This window comes from Gymnoscopelus microlampas, assembly GCF_963454915.1.
Source record: "Gymnoscopelus microlampas genome assembly, chromosome: 8".
NCBI lineage: Eukaryota > Metazoa > Chordata > Actinopteri > Myctophiformes > Myctophidae > Gymnoscopelus > Gymnoscopelus microlampas.
Genome location: NC_139945.1, coordinates 51,536,076 through 51,544,349, shown reverse-complemented (window position 1 = coordinate 51,544,349; position 8,274 = coordinate 51,536,076).

The following is an 8,274-nucleotide window of genomic DNA, read 5'->3' as shown; positions in this document are numbered from 1 at the left end:
CATGTTCTCCTTTTCTCTCCGCTTATTTTTTCACTTTGAAGCAGGACGTCTTTCTTTATTCGAGTGCATATTCCTTCTCCTTACATCCCAGGCCTCATATAACCCGGGGCATCTCAGCCTGCTGTTTTGTTTTTTGACATACATAAAGGCAGCATATAGAGCAGTGGTTCTCAAACTTTTTCATGTCAAGGACCCCCAATCTAATATGCACTATTTGGCCACAGACCCCCATCTGAACATATTTTGTACTAGTGACCCCCATACAATATTTGTGTGTCGCTAAAAAGTTAAAATGTTTCCAAAATATTCAATATCTTTCAAGATTTGATGCAACCGGTTGTTGTGAGCTTCTATCTGCTATTTTCAGATATCCAATGTATATACTGTAGGGATAAAATGGTTCAACTGATCATTTTTGCTGGGGACACCCTGGAACCCCCTCAAGGATCTAAATATTTTGTAGAATCTGTACCTCAGGTCTTATGGGTTAAAATGTTTTTAAAGTAATAATACAAAAATGAACAGTACCTACAAGGTTTCCACCTGACAGTGCAGTTGCTGGAACAAAAATACGACCCCTCAGTACGAATCAGAGAGCGTCTCTGTTCTGTCCACTCCCACTCACAGCGCCGCCGTCTGCTTGTCTTTTTTCTTTTTTTTAACTAAGAAAGTCTTCAAAGTTCCCATGTGTATGCATGCATTAAGCACATGTACCCTAGCAGTCCTATTCTGGGAATGTGATTATCGTAGGTGAACATTAGGCCAACTATGAACCCAAGTCCGGTTGTGAGCTTGTAGATCGGCTATTTTGATGTACAGTACAACAAAGTATATAGGATTTAAGTGGTTAAATGGAGTGGCTCTGTGGCTGTATAAGTTTCCATCCAGTCAGTGTCGTTGGCAGGAGAATACCACCTCCAAGGAACAGCTTTCAATGTTTTCGATTTCTTTTCAAATTCATTAGTGCAACTCATAACCTTTGATGACGTTTGTTGTACTCTGTCTCACATTCGACAGAAATGCTTCGCCTGTGCATATATATATATATATATATATATATATATGTATATAAAACAGCAGGGAGGCACTCAGGAATCCCTTTGTTTAGCGGTCAGTGACTCATGATGAAATGTACACCTTCATGTTTATGGTAGTGTCTGCCAAACGCAGAGATCACCTGCGCTGAAGGGATGATTCACTCTAATTGGTCCCTGGAAAATGACTCATTGTTTGTTATAAACAGCACGGACACTATGATTGTCAAGGGGGCTGACAGGGGGTCTTTCCCACCCGTGTGTTCATACATGAATAAGGTGGTTAAAAAACTGTCTGGTGTGGCACATGAAAGAGGCTGATATCTGTGTCTAACTATGTGAGCAACACCCCCAATCTCTCTCATGTCTACCCCCTGCATCTACTTCTGACTTTTCCCCAAAGCAGTGGTTCTCAAATATTGTCATGTCACGGTCCCCCTAAATGATATGTATTTGTCCGTTTGAAAGGATTTTGTGCCAGGGACCCCATAACATAAGATTTGACATTTTTAGAAAATAGCAGATCTACATCTGCGTGAGCTTATACATTTTTCAAACGTCTGAAGCATAAAATAGGGTTAAAGTGGTTAAACGGTTCCTCATTTTGGTGGGGACCCTCTGGAACCCCCTCGAGGACCCCTAGGGGTCCTTCTCGGACTCCACTTTGAGAACCATTGCCCTAAAGTACACATGAGTCCAATAGAACACAGGGCCCTTATTTTGAGCCGGTTGCGTGTGACAGGCTAGGAATCCAAGGTTAAAATCACCAACCCCCCCCCTATCCCCTAAACACACACACACACACACACACACACACACACACACACACACACACACACACACACACACACACACACACACACACACACACACACACACACACACACACACACACACACATGCACGCCAGCATGAAAGAGTACAACATAAAACACATGTGGACTAAAATACAAACGTATTTAGTTGGTAAAACCTAAATAAACATGGCGTTTCCTGTCAGGTATATGGCTGGCTGGGTTGCGGTGTCTGCGTTCTTCTATACTTAACATGTGCTGCTACAGTCCAAACAAAAACCTCCTCTGATGATGACAACTACAACGGATGGGACAAGACAGGAGGCAGAAGTGCAACATAAAGAAGAGACGCCCACAAAAGGTAAAACGGAACCGAGCCAGGAAGAAAAACACACCCTTTTTTGTTCCACCTTCCACGCACCTTTCAGAAGAGCCTTTCTTGTAGCCCACCTTAAGAAAACATCCGTGCCCCCCCACACACGGCGATGAGCCCAGTGATTCCCTCTGTCTTTAATCTCAGTGAAAAGAGCTTTTAACAAGGCTGAGGAGGATGAAGGGATCTGCCAAAGGAGAACAAAGGTTGGGAGGAACTGGGTGAGATAGTAGCAGAGTGGAAGGCTCTGTAATTTATCACCTGTTGCCCTTGGGCGGCCCTGCACTCCACACCGGGGGCTGTGTGTGTGTGTGTGTGTGTGTGTGTGTGTGTGTGTGTGTGTGTGTGTGTGTGTGTGTGTGTGTGTGTGTGTGTGTGTGTGTGTGTGTGTGTGTGTGTGTGTGTGTGTGTGTGTGTGTGTGCGCGCGCGCTTCAATTATAGTTAAGAATTTGAGAAATAGTCATTGTGAAGACAATTTTCCTTGTCCTCGCAAAAGAAATGGTTGATTTATGGTTGAAAAAAGACGTCTAGAGTTAGGAATAGATTGAGGTTGAGGTTAGGATTAGGATTAGGTATTTAGAGTTTAGCTTTAGGGGTTAGTTTTGGAGTTATGCCTGATTTATACTTGGAACCGGAAAACAGCAGATCTACAAGCTCACAAAGTGTCACACCGTAACACCGTAAAAACAATGACAAGAAATTGTACAAATAGTATTCATAAAATCGCCACCCTAAAACGATGTCCTAACAAATATAGTAACACAAACGTGTCTGTCTGTCTGTCTGTCTGTCTGTCTGTCTGTCTGTCTGTCTGTCTGTCTGTCTGCGTGTGCGTGTGCGTGTGCGTGTGCGTGCGTGCGTGCGTGCGTGCGTGCGTGCGTGCGTGCGTGTGTGTGTGATGAATGATTCATCAAAGAGACATACATTACCTCACCCAAACCACAAAACACACAGCTATGTGCAATTCTTTAAAAATAAAATTGCATATATCCCTTTGTGGTTCTTTCCTAACATATCCCTTTCCTATTCTAGGTATTTGTTAAGTAACCTGACTCATATATTGAATTTAAGATTATTTTAGGCGTAGTTCTAGACAGCAAAATAAACTATGGGGCAACAAAAGAAATAGCATACATCTGTATCTGGAAGATGAACAGCAACAACAAACATGATGTCAAGTTCATGTTTTGAAGCATTAGGTCCCTGAAGTTTAGTCTTGCAGAAAGAGTAGAATTTGCTTTATCAGTGCCTGCCATCTTGTGGCTAACTGTTGCAACTACGTTTTGTCTCTTTCTTGCCAATATTAACCCTAACCCAAATTAACCCTAACCCATGGGTAACCGGAGTCCCTCAGGGCTCAATACTAGTATCTTCTCTGTTTTCTGTTATTGTGGGGAAAGCTTTCGCGACGCAATACCGATGCTGGTTTAAGTGGTCAATAGTAAAATACCGTAGACTATTTTGATTGATTGAATACTTTATTAGTCTGAAATTTAAACAGCATGTGGTACAGTCTACATTAAGGCTAAAAGATAACACAAAAAAAGTCCTGGGGACTTGTTTCCATTGTGGTCCTATGTATTCAATTCATCAACATAACATAAAAGCTTTACACAATAATACATGTCATCAAAAAATACAAAACACTGTATGTACAAAGGAGAAAAAGGCAGTGAATGACACCTCCTTTCGATGGAAACTTACATTTACCTACCCCAAAAGTATGATGGATCTCTCAAACATAAGAGGAACACTTTATGTCAAGGTATGCATGCTGGTATACTACATACAGGAGCCCATGTTTTCCTTGCTAAAAAATATCGTAAAATAAAACTTAATGCCCACTTATTTTCCTAATGCCCAGATTAAAAATATTGCATTAAATAAAAGTGCCTCTTATTGATGCTCTCCTTTTGAAAAAAATATAAATGTATTACAGACTTCTGAGGCAGAAATGTTTTCGTTTGCTGAGAGCAAGTCATTAATGGTTAGCCAGTGGCATGTGGTGTAATGTCTTCTTCTTCTTTTGGCTAATTCCTTTCTCACCGCATCCATAAACCTCCTATTTTGCCTTCATCTTCTCCTCTTGACTGGCAGCTCCATCTTCAGCATCCTTCTCCCAATGTACCCCTCATGCCTCCTCCGCACGTCCAAACCATCTCAACCTCACCTCTCTTGTTTTATCACCAAACTTTCTAACATGGACTAATCCTCTAATGCAGTGGTTCTCAACCTTTTCAGACCTTTTTCTTATATCATTTGACAATTTGGCAAATATTTGACCAGTTTTTATAGTATGGTGTGTTGATTACTTTTGATGCAGTAATGGTCTTTTTCTTTTCTTTCTTTCTTTTTTTAGGTATTAAAAAGGTCTTAAAAGTCCTTAAATTGTCACTTCACTGTCATCTGGCATGATCTGGGGACCCCCCAAAATCAGGTGGGGACCCCCCTGGAGCTCCCGACCCACAGGTCAAGAACCACTTCTCTAATGTGGTGATTTCTGATCTTGTCCATCCTTGTCACTCACTCCTAATGAGAATGGCAGCTCTGCCTCCTGTCTTTTTGTCAGTGCCACCGTTTCCAAGCCGTACAGCATGGCTGGTCTCATTATACGGTCTGATACATCTTCCCGCTCACTCTTGCTGGTACTCTTCTGTCTCAAAGCACTCTATATTCTTCACCTTTCTTCCACAGTCCCAATTACTTTAGATAGTTAACCCCAGGAATAGGCTCTATTCACAGCAGCCATATTATGAAGGGTGCTGATATTGTGCATGTTGGCTCTGGAAACACTCTGTTACACCAGTGGGTCTACAGTTGGGGTCCAGGGACCCTCATGGGCTTCCAAATGGCCCCTTACAGGTGTGTAACTCTGAGAGTGTACAAATGGAACCAAATGGACCCGTAAGGGTCCATTTGGTTCCATTTGTACACTCTCAGAGTTATGGGGGTCGTGGAAACCACTGTGCTAGACTAAATGGAACAGAGCCTTCATTAGTATCATTGGTAACACCTGTGAAGGAAGTGATAATGTGGCTGCTGTGCATAGAGCCTATTTAAACTCTTTCACCTTCTCCACCATTACTCCTTGCATCCTCACTGTTCCAGTATCCTCTCTCTCGTTCAGGCACACATATTCTGTCTGACTCCTGCTGCCTTTCATTCCCCTTATCTTTAGTGCATGATGCCTCCACCTTTCCAGACTCTCTTCGACCTGTTTCTCATCTCACTACAAATCACAATGTCGTCCGTGAACATCATAGTCCATGGTGCCTCCTGCCTGACTTCACCTGACAACCTGTCCATTACAAATGTGAAAAAGAATTGGCTCAGAGCAGATCCTTAGTTGGTGTAGGCCCACCCCACCTTGAACCTGTCCATCACTCCTGCCGCACTCCTCACCACTGTCACGCTGGTATGTGGTTAAAGTGGCTAGACTAAATGATTTCATATCTCTTTCTTAAGAACCCACCTTCTGTCTGTCTTCCTCCTCCAATGCCTTCACCTATTTGAGAAGAAGAAAACACTTTTAGTCCACCATACAAAAAGCAGCCTATTGACCCAAGTTAACACACGCACGCGCGCGCGCACACACACACACACACACACACACACACACACACACACACACACACACACACACACACACACACACACACACACACACACACACACACACACACACACACACACACACACACACACACACACACACGTCACACACACATTTCAAATATTTATTTATGTCCACATAAACAGAAGTACAAGATGTACAAAGGACATAAACACTGCCAGTGCAGTCAGATAAAGGGAAAACAGCCAGTTACAAAGTGCATGTAAAGCAGAGCATTGTATACAAAACAAAAGATGGCATAGGCCTACTTGTCGAACACAGCGGACAACAATCATGGGTAAAGGAAACACCGCCTCCTCCAAATTGAGCGGCTTCCTATAACAGCTGATATTGAACAGTACCTTGCTAATTGTGTACAGTGTGTGAACAGTACCTTGCTAACACACACACACACACACACACACACACACACACACACACACACACACACACACACACACACACAGTGGAAGGACTACTCAAAATACAAGTTAAAGTTCTATATTCCAATTTTCACTTGAGTGAAAGTACAAGTATTGATATAAAAATATATCTTAGAGTAGGCTGCTAAGTGCTAACTGTAAAAATAGCATTATGCAGAATGGCCCATTGCACAAGCATATTAGGATTGCATTATTGTTTTTTGTTTTTTATATGCCTAGTCTGCTGTTTTAGTAACACCTATATTTAACGTAACCTACAATACGTAGGTTCTCTCTATGGGTCTGGGTCTGGTACTTAGTAGCATCTTTACGTGGTTGACGTCACGTCGTGGTGACGTCATGTTTTGACGAAGCACAGTGAGGAGAGGAACAGCGTTGCCATGTCTGCTTATTATAAGCGACTTTGGGCTTGTTTTTCTGTAAAGTTGCTTGTAGATATTGGTAGTTGCGGTTTTCTGGCCTTGTTTCTAACGTCTAGTTGCTTATTTGGGCTTGTTTCCTAGTATTGTTTAAACCAGTGGTTCTCAAACATTTTCATGCCCAAATTATGATATTGTTTTAAATACTTTTTTATTGGGGAAAATTAAATAGCATATGGCAAAGGTCATTGCATATAATGTCACCCTTTTTTGTCACATCACAGAACAAATCAAAAAACGACATACAACCCCCCCAAACAGAAACAGAGAGTGACCAGCACAACCAAGCAAAACAACAACATATAACAGAAAATAATAAAAAATAAATACAACAAACAAGGTCACAACAAAAACAAGGGCAAACATGGGTCACATCAAGGACCCCCAGATTATTTCATTTATTGTATTTGTCCACCGACCCCCCCATCGAAAAATATTTTGTGCCAGGGACCCCCGTACCAGATTTTGTGTATATCAAAATGTTTCACTTTTTTCCAAGATGCTCTTTTGAAAATAGCCAAATAGACAAATAGTAGGCTACTCATGTAGCCTAATAGGCCTAGTCGCTTCCCACTTTTTTACTCTTGCTTTTAGTTGATTCCATTTTACTTTTGTTTTGTTCTTGCTATTTTCTTGTATTGTTTTCATTTTGATGTTGCCTCCTTTTAATGTGTTCTTGATCATGCTTTTGATCGTATTGTTCTTGTTTAATATTGTGTTATTCTTCTTTTCACTTTGGGCGGCATTTGATGTCATGAAAGGTGCTATACAAATAAAGTTTATTATTATTCATTAACTAAACATATTTTGTGGCAGGGATGCCCCATACCAGATTTGTTTTTAAAATGTTTTTGAAAATATTCAAAAGGTTTCACTTTTTGCGAAGATGTTCTTTTGAAAATAGCAGATCTACAAGCTTTTGCTGAAAATAGCAGCTCGTAGATCTGAAAATAGCAGCCTGTAGATCTGCCATTTTCAAAAGATGTGTTGTGAAAATGTTTTTAAAAAAATACTCAAAATGTTTCACTCGTTTCCAAGATGTTCTTTTGAAAATAGCAGATCTACAAGCTCACAACCTGTGTGAGCTTGTAGATATGCTATTTTCTCATGTAGTCTAGTCCATTGGTTCTCAAAGTGGGGTCCGGGGACCCCCAGGGGTACTTGAGGGGGTTCCAGGGGGTCCCCAGCTAAATGATGGGCAGGGACCAATTGGACCCTTATGGGTCTGTAACTCTGAGAGTGTACAAATGGAACCAAATGGACCCTAACACTCTCAGAGTTAAATTAACATTGATTTTACAATATGAATTGGGGTTCCAGAGACATACATGCCATTAAATGGGGGTCCGTAGCCTAATGCATGTCAAACTGGGGGTCCTTGAAATTAAAATGGTTGAAATCACTGCTAGAGAGCCGTAAAAATCTTCTATTATGGGGGTCCCTCCCTGGCTTATCTTTTCAAATGGGGGTCCGCGGTCTAATAAGTGTCTATTTGGGGGTCCTTATTGGCACGAAAAAGTTTGAGAACCACTGGTCTAGTCTTCTTTTGGGCTTGTTTTGTTTTTTTGTTTTGTCTTGTAGACCTCGTTGCTTATTT